This window comes from Rattus norvegicus, chromosome 17 (genome assembly GCF_036323735.1).
Source record: "Rattus norvegicus strain BN/NHsdMcwi chromosome 17, GRCr8, whole genome shotgun sequence".
In the NCBI taxonomy this organism is placed as follows: Eukaryota; Metazoa; Chordata; class Mammalia; order Rodentia; family Muridae; genus Rattus; species Rattus norvegicus.
Window position 1 is genome coordinate 12550994 of NC_086035.1, and position 14626 is coordinate 12565619.

Genomic DNA, 14626 nt, shown 5'->3' on the forward strand with positions numbered 1-14626 from the left:
GGTAGGGGTGGGGTAAGGTGGGATGGGCTCACTGGGGCCTGTGTGGGATCTGGAGCACACTGGTGCACTTCACTAGATCAGAGCAGTCGCAGTAACATCTGCTTGTCTTAGAGTCACCGTGGTTATGGTTGTGTCGATGTGGTATTTTAGGACAAGTTCTAGGAAGCATCGTTCTATGCACTAAACGCACTCTACATGTGATTGGTGCTGTCTGGGCAGATGCACATTTGGTTTGCAGTCTGAGCCTCACTGGCTGATTTAATAGAGCCACCGAGAGCAATTTCAAACATTCACACGTACCACACATGATCAGTCTCTGTTGTCTCTAAGACGAAACTGAAATAAGATGTTTATACAATATTATTTAAATGTGATTAAATCCAGTCCTATAAAGTGGAAGATAAAGCGTCAGCACTTAGAGCTGGTCCTCTGACAGCCGCAGCCCTGAGCTCCACGCCCACCCAGCAAGCGGCTGGGATGTGAGAAAGAAAGCGACATTTCTCCAAAGCTAATTTATATTACATTTGGCTCCAAATAATAAAGGTCATTTCTAAATGATAACTTTACTACGCGTGCCAAGCTAGCAATTGACTGAAATAGAAATGTCATTTTAACATCTCCGTTAAGCTCAAAGGAGCATCTGACTATTCTGTGCTTTAAGACTGTGTACAGGACACATAGGCCTGCTTCATCGGAGAGGTGTCGCATCAGGACAGACGCAGGAATGCCCGCCTCAGAGCGGCTTCTCTCATCTGCTTCAGACGTGTGTGTCTGTTTGTCTTTATCCTAATCAGCTCGTTCTGTGAGTGCAAACAGCTCTGTCGCCAGCTCTTTCTCATTTGCCTGTGAGGCAGACATCTCACAGGCAGAACCACCCGAGCTGCTGAGGGTGAACCCCTGGGCATCTGACGTCGCAGCTCCCTGACACACAGCTCCCTCGAAGGCACTGAGGTTTTAAAGTTTAATCAGAGCTGCACTTGGGAACTCGGGTCAGTATCTTGGGTTATTTTGAACACGGAACTTCTTTTCTGGAAACCATCCTTCCTGTTTACTGGCCCAAAGATAAAATGCCCACATGCTGCATTGACTGGAGGGACACTGGACTTTTGCTCTTTAGAGTTCCCTTTCCTTTCTGCTACCGCCCTCTCCATTCAGGCTCAGGATGCCTGCCCCCGAGCTGATCTTGCCTCGTGTAACTTACCCCGTGTTCTTGCCCTTTCCCCAGCACTTGTGTGCCCATGTGACCTCCCCGTCAGATCCATCCTTAACCCTCAGGGAATGACAAGGTTTGTCAAAGAACACGTGAGTCCCCATGGTGCTAGGTCAGTGTGATCCCACCCGGGGCTGTACCCTTTCCAGGTGACACCCCGCCCTGCTGGGAATGCCATCGGTTCATGTGGAGAGCTCCTGTCTCCCTCTCAACTGTATCTCTCTCTCTCTCTCTCTCTCTCTCTCTCTCTCTCTCTCTCTCTCTCTCTCTCTCTCTCTCTCTCGTCATGTGCGTTTCGTGCTGTCTAATCTCTAATCTCTAACCAGTGGTTCTCAGCCTTCTCCTAATGCTGTGACCCTAATGAAGTTCCTCGTGCTGTGGCAAACCTCCAACCATAAGACTATTCCGTTGCTACCTCACAACTGTAATTTTGCTGCTGTTATGAATTATAATGTAAATATCTGTGTTTTCCGGTGGTGTTTCTGTGAAAGAGTCAGTCCACCCTCAAGGAGTCTCAGCCCGTGCACGGGTTGAGCACCACTGCGTGCCCGTCAGCCCTGGCCGCTCACACTGCTGAGCTGATTATCGCACACGTGCAGCCCCCCAGGCAGGCTCTGGAGTCGGCCTTGGTGCTCAGGACAGTACATTTGCAACGTTCTCCCTGCTGATTGTTGATGGATGTGTCTTTATGCCAGAAAGGACACTGGTTTTATTACCATTTTAACTGGGTAGAAATGCAATTATCTTCCCTTTTTCTTAGCTCCTTATGTTAACTTCTAACACATTCCTAGTTTGCTTGAGTCATGCCTAATTCCCTACCATTAAGATGTGATCGGTGTGTTTGCGGCTGAGGGAGGGGCAGTTCTGAGCACTGTTCTGAGGCCAGTGGACCGACTGCTCGCTGCATGGGGACCTACTCAGCCCGTCTTAATGAGCTGCTCTGGAGGTTAGAGAGTTTGCTCACAAGGAGCCACGTGAGAGAGACACCTTTGCCTTGCTCAGGAGGCTCCTGAGGGCCATGCAGTGGCTGGAGCCAGTTTCCTCAACACGAGGGGGAGCAGAGAGGCACGGTTCTGTACTCAGGGCCTGACTGACCAGCACAGAGTGTGGTCTTGGTCCCCTGAAATAAAAACCTAAGCTTGGATCTCTTCCTGAGGGGTTTGTTTGTTTTAGATTTAAAATAGAAATTGTGTGTCTGTCTGTGTGGCCGTGTGGGTTTTTGTGGACACCACATGTGTGGAGGTGCCCACGGAGGCTGGACATTGGGATTCCCTTGAAGCTGGAGTTGCAGGCGGTTGTGAGCTGCATGTGTGTGAGGGGAACTGAACCTGGGTCCTCTGCAAGGGCAATACACATTCTTAACCACTGTGCCATCTCCGACCGCCTGTGAGGTTTCCAGTCGCACCAGTAACATTCCAGCTGGTTTTGTAGGCGCCCTGAGGAACGTCTGTGCACTGAGCAGGAGGAGGGACAGGCGCTTCGCACAGGCTTGGTTTCTGTTGTAGACGCAGTGGACGTAGGAGGAGCTGAGGACCTGAAGTCAGAGCGTCTGATCCCAAAGTTCTAGTTATTCTCCCACCTCACGTACACCATGGAGAATCCCAACTCCGCATCCCTTATATACATGTGCATGTATGCACACATGTGTACAGATGCCCATGGAGCCAGAAGAGGGGGCAGAGCACACATGCGGTATCCATGACAACACACACAGCCACACAGACAGGCATACAAATTAGTTTTTAAAACAAACAAACCCCTCCAGAAGAGATCCAGGCTTAGGGTTTTACTTCAGGGGACCAAGACCACACTTCACGCTCGTCAGCCTGGCCCCGAGTACAGAAAAGTGCCTCTCTGCTCCCACTGGAGCCGCAGCTACAGGTGGCTATGAGCTGCCTGATGTGTTGTGGGAGCCATACCCAGGTCGTCTGCAAGATCAGCACACACTCTCAACCACTGAGCCATCCCTGCAGAGACTGTGAACCGCCAGGTTAGTTTTGTCAATTTCCCTTGAGTAACGGGACTTCTGAGGTAGACCTGTTCATTAGGTACACATTTACTGAAAGAATTACACAGGGGCCAGGATGGTGGCTTAGTTATGTGGGTGCCTGCTGCATAGGCACGTGCTGTAAGGCCAGGAGGGCCCTGAGCATAGGCAGGAGGTCAGCCCAGCCAGCCCTGTGAGCTGCAGGTGCAGTGAGACATTGTTTCAGCATATAGAGGAAGACACCTGGTGTCACCTGTGGGTGTGTGCCCACCTGCACAGACACACCCACAGGAGTAATACATACAAAATGAAAAAGAATCGCATGGTGAACATGATGAATTAATTAATTCTTTCTTTCCTTCCTTCCTTCTTTCTTCCTTCCTTCTTTCTTTCTTTCTTTCTTTCTTTCTCCTTCCTTCCTTCCTTTCTTCCTTTCTTTCTGTTTTTTTTTTCTTTCTTTCTTTTGATGCAAGGTTTCTCTATGTAACTCTAGCTGTCTTCTAGCTGTCCTAGAGCTCACTCTGTAGACCCAGGCTGATCTTGAACTCACAGAGCTCTGCCCGCCTCTGCCTCTGGGATGAAAGGTGTGCGCCACCACTGCCCGGCTAATAATGAATTGTTTTCTAAAAAAGTAACAGGTCCTATTCTACTTTGAAGAAAATTACATTTGATCTGTCTGATTGTCTGTCTGTCTGTCTGTCTGTCTGTCTGTCTGTCTGTCTGCAGTGCCAGGATGGACTCAGGGCTTTGAACATTCTGGGCAAGTGCTCTATCACTGAGCTGCAGCCCCAAACCCCTACACTGATTTAAAAGAAAAGATTAAACAGAACAAAACCCCCACAACCCTAGAAAACAATGCAGTAGAGATTACAATGAAAACAGAAAGTCATCTGTTCTAATCACCTAATACACCTGTGTGAGTGTGTGCATGCGTGTGAGAGACACTTGTGTGACTGCCACGCAGTGGTGACCATGGCAGACTGAGACTGGCGTGTTGCCTCATTCTGAAAAGGCGCCATCTTCGTCTTGGTCTGCAGCTCTGCTGTTTTGGCCTAGTCCGCACATGCGCTGTACCCACAGTGAGCACTCTCGGTGGTGTGCTCTTCAGGGCACTTGTACTTTCTGGATCCAGGGGTGGACAGTTACCCAACTGTCTCCATTGTGCCCCCTGCCCCATGGATTTGGACTCTGTAGGACAGCTTTACGGCCGTGTCGACCTTAGAGAGACCTAAGAGGTAGCGTGGTGGAGACGTGTGAGCCCTCAGCTCTCCTCGCCTGCTGCGTGGCCCTAGGCTTGGTGAGGGTAATGGGTACATGTGGGTGCTGAGCATGGGTGTGTGAGGGCCTGGCACACATGGCCCTGGCATACATCCTTGAAGCCAGACCCTTTTCAAGGCAGTTATTTCTGTGCTGCCGTTCCTCAGTCATATGTGAACCTTGTTAACAACGACTCAAAGAAGAACGGGAAGAGATTGAGGGGTGGGTGAGTAGGGTTTGTCAGTGACTTCGGTAGCTCAACCGGACACAGAGAACCACTTAACCATAGAGGTGACTGAAGGAACTGGAGCAGAGATAGGGCCTGCCCGCTTACCACACATCAGCTGCCTTGCCCCCAGCACATGCTAGAGGTTGTTTCCAAAGCGCCCTTCCTTCCCTTGTGGAGACCACAGTCTGAGGAGCTCATGTCCCTTAGTGAAGAGCACATTTGCATGTGACCTACACACACTCCCTATACTGTAAGTCACCTCTAGTAGCTGATATACTTAGGCATGGTGCAGATGTCTGTTAGGCAGAGAGTAGGGACAGGGCAGACGTCTGTGTGTACGCAGTAGTATTTTCAGTGTCTGGTTGCTTGAGTATGTAGGAGCAGAACCTGTGGACATGGGGAACAGCTATAGACAGTCACAGTACTCAGCGGGCAGTGGGAACCATCCATTGCTTCTGTGTAAGAATGTGTCCCTGTCCTGGCTGTAATGCCCAGAGGCCATAGGATTAGCAGGGAGCCGGTGAGCATGCTCAGGAGACAGGGCAAGTAGAGCCCTTTGTCCAGGCATGCACTCCACACTTGGCCCCTTTCCCTTTTTCTTTTACAGGCTCTTTGAGAAGCCACACCTTCTGGCTTTTGTAATGAATACTTGATCAGCCAGGATTGCCTTGTATTTACCACCCTCCAGTGTGGCCCCTCTCAGAAGCCCAGCTTCTCCGTAAGTAGTGCAGCTCCCGCAGGCCAGTTTCCTTCCTGACTGAAAACTCGGAGCGCAGGGTGTGCTCCCCAGGCAGCGTCTGCAGGAGAAGGGCGGGCGGGAGGAGGCAGAGGTCCCTCTGAGAAGGACAGCTTGTAAGAGCCTAACAACTGACCAGGCCAGCACACTCCAGATGTGAGGTGGGGGGGGGTGCTGTTAGATTACTGCCGCGACACCAGCTACAGGCATCTTGGTGACCTCACAGGCTTGCCTAGTATGAGGAAGTTGCCCACCAGTTCTGGAGTGACTTCTTTCTAGCTTGTCCTTTTGCCCTCACAGCAACCAGAGGTATGCACGATCCCTAGTGCAGAGAGCTAGTGTCGGGGTAAATAACACCTGAGTATTGTGGTCATTCACGTCATGTGTGCAGTCTGATAGGGGCTTGTCTTGGAGCTGACTCACTGTCCGTCTGCTGTCGTAAGATGGTGAATATCACCAACAGGGCATGGCGGCATGTGCTGGGAGCCCTGGTTAATTCAGAAGCCATGCTGTGGGTAAAGCAGTATTTGAGCCCAGGAGTTTGAGAATAGTGTGGGCAACACAGTGTTGTTCCCTCATCACAACAGAAAGATCAGATGTAGTGGAGGACATCCATGATCCACTACTGTCTTGGTCAGGGTTACGATTGCTATGCTGAAACACCATGACCAAAGAAACTTGGGGAGGAAGGGTTTATTCAGCTTACATCTCCACAGCACTGTTCATCATCGAAGGAGGTCAGGACAGGAACTCAAGAGGGCAGGAACCTGAAGGCAGGAGCTGATGCAGAGACCATGGAGGGGTGCTGCTTGCTGGCTTGCTTCTGTAGCTTGCCCCAGCCTGCTTTCTTACAGAACCCAGGACCACCAGTCCATGGAGGGCACCACCCACAGTGGGCTGGGCTCTCTGCTGTGGATCACTAATTAAGAAAAAGCCTTATGGTGGATCTTACAGAGACAGTTTCTCAGTTGAGATTCCCTCCTTTCAGAGACTCTAGCTTGTGTCAAGTTGACATAACTAGCCAGAACAGCTGCATCCTGGAAGCCTGGAAATGTCCATGGGGGCTGTTTTTCGGACAGAAGAAACGTCTTCACAGCTTCCTGCTGTCTGTTTGTTGCTTCAGGCAGGAAATGCACACATAACCAGGTTATTTTCTAGTTGTGGTGGTGGTCAATGCCACAATAGGTGGTACACTACCAAAGAGGGGGTGGGTGGTGGCTGGGGAGATGGCTCAGTCTGTAGAGTGTGTGCGTGCCATGTAAGTCTGAGCACCCAAGTTCAATTCCCAAAACCCATCTTAAAAAGTAGGGTGGGGTGGGGTGTGCTTGTAATCCCAGCCCTGGGGACACCGAGGCAGGGGGATTCCTTGGACCTCTCTGAGCATCTGGGAAACATCTGCATGCAGAAGCCACTAGCAAGTTCTAATCCCTCAGATGAGAAGGTCAGGACCCCGACTGTGCAGTGCACAATGGACTTGCTGAGTGAGGTAGCTGACAGGTCTCTTGGCAGAATGGTTTAATGTGACTTCACTTAAAACAGAAAGTCAGGGAGATCAGAGAAACCTGCATCCTGGCCCATGGGAGGCATTGAGGACTGAGGTGGGCGAGTCAGTGGGGAGGGCTTTGTGAGCTGGGAGCCACAGTCTGGATGGTTCCAGCTGTAGACTCTCCCCGGAGAGAGCAAACCCAGGACAAACTCTGACCTTCTGCATTTGATCTAGAGCAGCAGTCCTCAACTTGTGGGTTGGAACCCTTTTGGGAACTGAACAACCCGTTCACAGGGTCACCTGAGAGACCGTCTGCGAATCATATGTTTATGTTATGATTCATAACTGTAGCAAAATTGCAGTTATGAAGTAGCAATGAAAACGATTTTATGGTTGGGGTCACCACAATAAGAGGAACTGTATTAAAGGGTTGTAGCATTAGGAAGGTTGAGAACCACTGGCTTGGAGACTTCTCCTCCCTCTCTTCAGTTCCCAGAGGGAAGGAGTAATAGACACTATAAATTTTAAAAATCCTTAATTGTTTGAAAGTGAAGGGAGCCGACAGTTGAAGCACACTTTAGGTGCCAGCTTTTATGCTTGTCTCTAGGATCTGTAATTTGAGTTCTGAGGCTGCCCTTTGCATGTACCTCACAACGCTGCTATGTTACTGCTGTGTGCAGGAAGCTGACAGAATCAGCCGAGCTGACAGGATGACTCCCTGGAGTCCTTTAGGACCCCTTCCTGTGCCCTGGCCACACTGTGTCACACTGTGCCTCCTGCAGAGCTCTGTCTGTTAGCGGTCAGAAACAGTGTATCCTTTGCCTCAGTTTCTTCCTTACCATTTACCTGCAGTGACCATTCTGTAAGGCAAGCCAACTTTGTCACTGAGGGCCACAAGCAGAAGGGTCACCTCACTGATAAGGATGTGCTTGTGTACCACATCCAAGCACGAGGCCCCTGCCAGCTGTTTAAATGCCCACGTGCTGACCTGCGCCAAGCTTCTCTTCCCAGCCCTGTCTGCCGTTCACACGGTGTTGCTAGACTCTTGTGCTCATGTTTCTAATAATTATAGGCATTTTAGAAAGAGAAACATTGTTGCGAGGCATTTTGCTCCTCCTAACAGAAAAATAATACAAGTGTAAACCTTTTATAATAAAAGGCTTAGGTCAGAGGCAGCTGGTTGGGAAGAAATCCTTGTCTGCTGATTGTCCTCATGCAAAGAGTAAACGTCAGTCTGATGTCTCCCCACGGTCAGAAATAACAAATGTGGGCCAAAGACCCAAGTATAGAAACCCCAAGTAAAAACTCACAACAAAGGTCAGGGGAAAACAGTTTTTCTGCCCCTGAGTTACAAGTAAGATTTCCGAATTATCTGGCACCAAAAGCATCATCCGCTTGAGACGAACATAGAGATGTGTGACTTTCTGCCTCCCAGAGTCTGTCATCACGACCGTGTCCAACTTTAGGCCACAGACATCCGGGGACCTTGTCTGAGCGCCGGAGACTGTCTTGTTTTTCCACGAGCATTACAGCACAGCACCTCTCGCATGGTGTTTCCTTTGCCTGATTATCTGGGGACTGCTTTTGCCTGGGCAGGAAAATTAACATAGATCGGATATACCGTGATGCTTACATCAGAGACTTGAGAATTCCCCGGCAGCCAAGCCCCGGGTCCTGGAACTGTTGCTGTGACCTGCAGGGCAGCAGCCAGATCCATCTCAATGAAAAAGTCTGCTATCAGAAGATACTGTCGTGATGGAGTCGGGGAAAATGCGTACACTACGGGGGGGGGGGGGGGGCGGGGCGTGGGGGAGGGCTGACTGATGGGGGACTTTGTGCCTGCAATATGTAAAGAGTCCTTGAAACTCAATAGGAGGAAATTACACTGACTGAAGAAAGAACCAGGAGATTTGAGCACATTTCCCTAAGTGGAGGGCAGCAGACAAGAGCATGAAGAGATACTGAGTATCTGCAGTCATGGAGTATAGACTCACATGCAGACGCCATGGTCAGAGCGGTGGGCGGGCACATTCACATGCATGGTCATCCTGCATGGGCACATCAGCTCTGGGCAGTGGTGTGGGGCATCTGGAACTTAGGTGCACTGCCTGTGAAATGCTAGACACAATTTAGGGAACACTTTGGGATTTTGTTAAACAGTCGAGCATCTCCCTCCACCTGAGCAGTGTGGCAGCATCTGCTCTGTGACAGTGGTCCGTGTGAGCGTCTCCTGCACAATTATTTTTACAGTTTTAGGAACATCACCCTTGCCTTCTCCTCCATTGCGGCATCCGTGTACCCACCCTGTGTAGGTACACAAGGACTTTGTTTTCCGTTCTTTGTCACAGGAGAAAGCTTCGCATACAGTGTCACAGTGTGTCACAGTAGGTCCCCAACTCTGGGCTAGTCTGAACTCTGAAGGGTAGGTGTTCCAAGGGGTTGTGGGCGATCCTACTAGCCACCTCCCCCAACCTTAGGTAGATGCTGGTCTGACACATGGTCAGGGCGGTCAGAGTCTGTGTACCTTGCACGCCTCTTTCCAAGCCAAATTGGCATTTTGATGTCTATTTGAGGCTTTGCTCTCTGTCCATTTTTAGCCCTCTAGTTTCGGTTTCAGGATTTCTGGCTATTAGGAATCAGTTCCTTGTCTGAATGTTTCCATTGGTGATGCTTTTCTTTTGTTTGCTAGGGTACCCCTTTGTCTTCTTTAACTTTACAAGGTTTTGTTTTTTTTGTTTTTTAAATGCACAAACATGTGTTACTGGTTCTAGTTATTAAGAGCAAGTGCTGTTGTCTGGGCCCATTCATATGTCTGGCCAGCCATATTGGGCAGGGGCAGCTGGGTGATGAGAGCCGGTTCCTGTGCCCTCCTCCTCCTGCAGGCTTGCGCTGAGACAGGGCCAAAAAGAACGCCTGTGGGTAGAGCCCAACCCTTGCTGGGCCTGGGGAAAGGTAGCGGCCCTCGTCCTTCTGCACACGTAGTCTGCACACGTGTGCTTTCATGATTGGCTGGAGCATCATGCTGTATATGCGAGCAGGAGCAAGAGCAGCCTGGACAGGGAGGGCAGGGACAGTCTCTACAGCCTGAGGTGGGTGGCAGCGCCGAGAGAGAAGCTGCCAGGATCCAGGGTTTGCCTCTCGGAGCTCCTGCACACCTCTCATGCAGCCACTGACCTCAGCTTCCTGGGCCCAAGATGTATATCTGTCCACAGGGCATTAGTGACTGAGGAGCTGACTCCAATTTATATGGGCCTGTATTCACTGTAGGTGATTAGGGGTCTTGTTGACCCTGTGTGTGCATGTGTGTGTGGTGTGTGATGTGTGCTACATGTATATGTGTGTGTGTGTGGTATATGTGTATTGCGTGTGGTACATGTGTATGTGTATGTGTGGTGTGTGTGGTATATGTATGTGGGTGGTGTGATATATGTGTATGTTTGGGGTGTGTGTGTAGTATATGTGTTTGATGTGAATGTGTATGGTGTATTTGTGCTGTGTGTGGTATGTTTGGTATATGTATGTGTGGTGTATGTGTATATGTGTGTGTGGTATATGTGTGGTGTGTGTGTATGGTGTATGTGGGGTGTGTGTGTGTATGTGGTGTATGTGTGTGTTGTGTGGTATATGTGGGTTGTGCATGTGTATGTGGCATGCATGTGGCGTATGTTGTATTATGTGCGGTGTGTGCATGTGTGTGTATGTGTATGTGTGTGTAGTGTGTGATGTGTGCTACATGTGTATGTGTGTGGTACATGTGTGTGTAGTATATGTGTAAGTGTGGCCTGGTATATATGTGTATGTGGTGTGATATATGTGTATGTTTGGGGTATGTGTGTAGGGAATGTGCGTGGTGTGAATTTGCGTGTGCGGTGTATGTGTGCTGTGTGTGTTTGGTATATGTATGTATAATGTATGTGTGTATATGTGTGGTGTATGTGGAGTGTGTGTGTGTGTGGTGTGTGTTTGGTATATGTATGTGTGATGTATGTGTGTATGTGTGTGGTGTATGTGGGGTGTGTATGTATTATGTGGTGCGTGTGTGTGGTGTGTGTATTATGTGGTGTGTATGGGGGTGCTTTGGTCGTTTCCCCCTTTGGTCCCCACTCCTTCCACTAGTCCCCTTCCTTTGCTCAGCTAGCTCCCTCTCTGCATGTCCGCCCTCCACCTGAGAGTGAAGGAGCAAGCAGGCCAGTGTGCAGTGTTTGTCCCCTAACACCGCCAGCTCCATCTACCTTGTGGCGGACACCATGATTCCCTTCCCTTTATTACTGAACAGCACCCCAGGCCTTCTCTATCCGTTCATCTGCTGACGGTGCCATTGCTGAGCCCGCAGCACGGCTGTGGTGACTGGTGCTGCAGTGTGGTGACATCTGTGGCGCGTCTCTCTTGTCTGCGCCTGCATTCCCGAGGGCGTACCGGGGAGTAGCATGGCTGGGTCAGAGGGGAGAAATGGTTCTAGTTCTCTGCAGACGCTCCATCATGATTTCCATGCTGACTGAGCTGGTCTAATTCCCACGGCAGCGTGCTCTCTCCAGCGGCTGTTTTTGTTTTCATGGTGTGTGTGTGTGTGTGTGTGTGTGTGTGTGTGTATGTGTGTGTGTAGTCTTCTCACAGGTGCTAAGGACACTGAATATTTCTTGATGTATTTTTTTGCTAGTTATTCTCGGCTCTCTTGGGATGTGCCTGTCCATTTTGTTTGGACTTGTTGATGGATTATTTGAGGTGTTTGTGTTTCAATTCATGTTCTTTGTACATTCTGTGTGTACACCCACCAGATGTCTGCTGCTGTCTCCTGCTCTGTCGTTCTCTTTCTCTGCTGTGCAGAAACTTTTTAAACGCGACATAACCCCACTTGTCGGTTCTTCTCTTGCTTCCGAGCTATGGAGTCTTGTTCCGAAAGTCCCTGCCTGCCTGTATCCTGAAGTTCCTTCTCATAGATTTGCAGTGTCAGGGCTCACAGCCATTGGGAGGTGACTGACTGTGTGAGAGGCAGATCCACTGTGACTTTGTATGTTTTCGTGTCCCGCTCTCCTGGTGCTTTGTTAAAGAGGCCCCCCTTTCTCCAGTTATATTTTGGCCCCTTTTGTGGAAAATCAGACGCCTGTGGTGTATGGGCTTGTTCCTGGGTCCTCTGTGGCAACCTTGGTGTGCATTCTGTCACCGTGCAGTCTTTGCCACTGAGGCTGTCTAGCAGTTGCTGTGACGCCCCTGCCTCTGCTTTCTCTACTCAGGGTGCTCGGGCCATTCTGGCTCTCTTGTGCTTCCGTATGAGTTGTGCAGTTGGTTTTCTTTGGGGGTCTCGGTGGTAATTATGCTGACGCTGCAGTATCTCCAGGCCTGGGGCGTCTTCCCACCCAAACGGGGATGCTGTAATTCTTCCTGTCCAAATCATGTCCCTTCTGTTCCTTTCTCCTGCTCATTGCTCTGGCTCCCTAAGCATTCAGTGAGTAATCAGAGGTGGTGGTCACTTTTGTCTTGTCCTGGGTCCTTCTTTTGGTCTAGCACTGGCTCTCCATGTGTTATGTGTCCCTTTTATTATGGAGGGGAATGTTCCTTCTGTCCCTGTTTTCTTCCAGGCTTTTATCATGAAGGGAAAGTGAACTTTGTGGAAGGTCCTCTGCATCTTTTGAGATAATCCTGTGATTATCTCATTTTTATTTTTATTGTAATATTTTCTGCTTGCTCTCGACTTTTCCTACGTTAGGTAAAAAGCAAAGTTTCCATCTCCACATTCTGGGAGGCACCTGAAGAGGGTGGTGGGGGTTGGGGAGGTGTCTATATCTTAGCATCTCAGTTTGCTCTGTCCTGGCTTGACTGTCCTTTGGTCTGTGCGTCTTCCTCTTGAGGGCTGTCTACCCACGCAGGCTTCCCCTTCCTGCAAGCCTTTTTCAACTAGTTTTTTCATGGACTGTGAAGAGAATTGGCTATGACTTAAGTTCCCTATGCGTTCCTGCAGTTTACATTGTAAGCTTACAACCAGTGTGAAGGTTTCATTTAAAATATTGAGTGTGGGTTAACTACGCGCGCGCGCGCACACACACACACACACACACACACACAACTCTACTGTTGCCCTCTCTTGGCTGTCGTGTCATAGTGATGGCCGGTCCTCATGTCCTCACATGGAGGCCGTGACCGTGTCAGCTGTGTCCCACGGTCCCCTTCATGTGCCCCTGGGTAAGCACGGCCCCCGGCCCTGCAGTGGTGTAGAACTTTGCGGGTAGGCTGGCACTGTGGCAGGGATGGTACCGCCCTGTCTCCAGGCCTGCCGCCCATACACTCAGAAGCGTGGCTGAGGGACTGGTCGTGAGGTGTGGGCAGAACATACATATACCAAACACACACCACACAAGCCAGCCTTAGGCTAACCTCCAGTTGTGCTCCAAAGTGCAAAAGCTGTGTAAAAATGTGCTCAGCTTCCAGGTCTGTTTATTTACAAGCAGTTTCTGAGGAGGAAGTCTGGGTAGCCAGTGCCATGGCGTTCCCTAACATTTCATTATGGCAGCTTTGACCAACGTTACTGTGATGGTAACTGTTAATGTACCTGTTGCCCCTTTGGGAGGGGCCGCGTTCTGACATTCCCCCAGTGTATGCCTAAAACACCAGCCGAGTCCTGTTGAGTTCTGCTCCCTCTGGGTCCCTACCTCCCGACGGGACTGAATGTAGAGACCAGTTCAGGCGAGCACTGCTAGTCCTGTACAGTGTCTCGGCCTCATGGAGCAGAGTGTACGTGTTGCGAGCACACTGAAGGAGAGGCCTTCTCACCCTGAGACAAGGCAGCACAGAGCAGGACATACCCAAGCTGCAGCTTGTCCATGAACTACCTCCGAGTTTCCCACGGTGCCACGCTCATCTGGGGGAACTGAGCTTAAGAAAGGAAACTGACGGGGGAGGACGGGGGCTTCCCTTTTAGCCATGCGGCCAGGGGTAGGCCCAGGGCTGACCATCCGTGCTAGGCATGGGTTTCCCTGGTGATTTAGATGAGGATTAAGGTGTTCTGTGGTATACTTGGTTTTTATGTTTGCTCGAATGACGGAATGTTGTTTGTCTTGCTTTTCTGTTTTCCTTGAGATAGGACTCAGAGTTTTGAAAAACTGACCAGTAGTTGGATATGGTTTACAAAAATAATGTTTCCAGTAAGTTAGAGTTGCCTCATCTTGCCAGACTATGCCCCAGAGAATGCTCATCTTGCCTTCTTAATGCGAAGCAGTCATGGACGCCTCTGTAGGAAGGCTGTCCTGAGCTGGCATTTACAGAGGGCCCAGTGGTTTCCCTGGTGACGTCAACCCTCACTGCTCCATCTCAGTGAACTCTCCAGCTTGGTGCTTGCCTACATTTGCTCACTTTGCTCTTCGTTTTCCAGTGGGCAGCTCCACATGGACTGGTCCCGAGCACATGACCTCAGAGTTCACAGGGACAGTGTAACAGTGGCCAGGCCTTAAAACAATGAGTGCTTAGTGGGGTATGTCTCCATGGCAGAGTGCGTGGGGAGTAGGCTGCCCCCAAGAGGCACAGATGAGCCCCCTCTCACCTTCAGCAGCACTTGCTGGCTGATCTGAGCTCAGCTCTTCACTCAGAGCCTTCTGCCACTGTCCCTGCTGTCCCCGGGGTGGCCACAGTCAGTTTCCTACTTTCCTTTCATTATGCTCTCAGACCGAGCCTAGGAGAGTGTGAGGCTCTGGCCCCTGATGGTAAGGTAAAACAGGAGAACTGATGTACCA

General features: G+C 50.2%; 1 protein-coding gene across 6 annotated transcripts in view; it reads left to right on the top strand.

Moving 5' to 3' along the window:
- Positions 1 to 14626, top strand: part of Auh (AU RNA binding methylglutaconyl-CoA hydratase) — a 95353-nt gene that overhangs the window by 69598 nt on the left and 11129 nt on the right. For 2 of the 6 annotated variants that reach the window (XR_005495294.2, XR_005495293.2), the window contains one exon: positions 5291 to 5401. The exons of the other annotated variants lie outside the window; for them this stretch is intronic. The gene's annotated coding sequence lies outside the window, so the exon portion shown is untranslated. The remainder of the gene's footprint in view (positions 1 to 5290; positions 5402 to 14626) is intronic. 6 annotated transcript variants of the gene reach the window in all.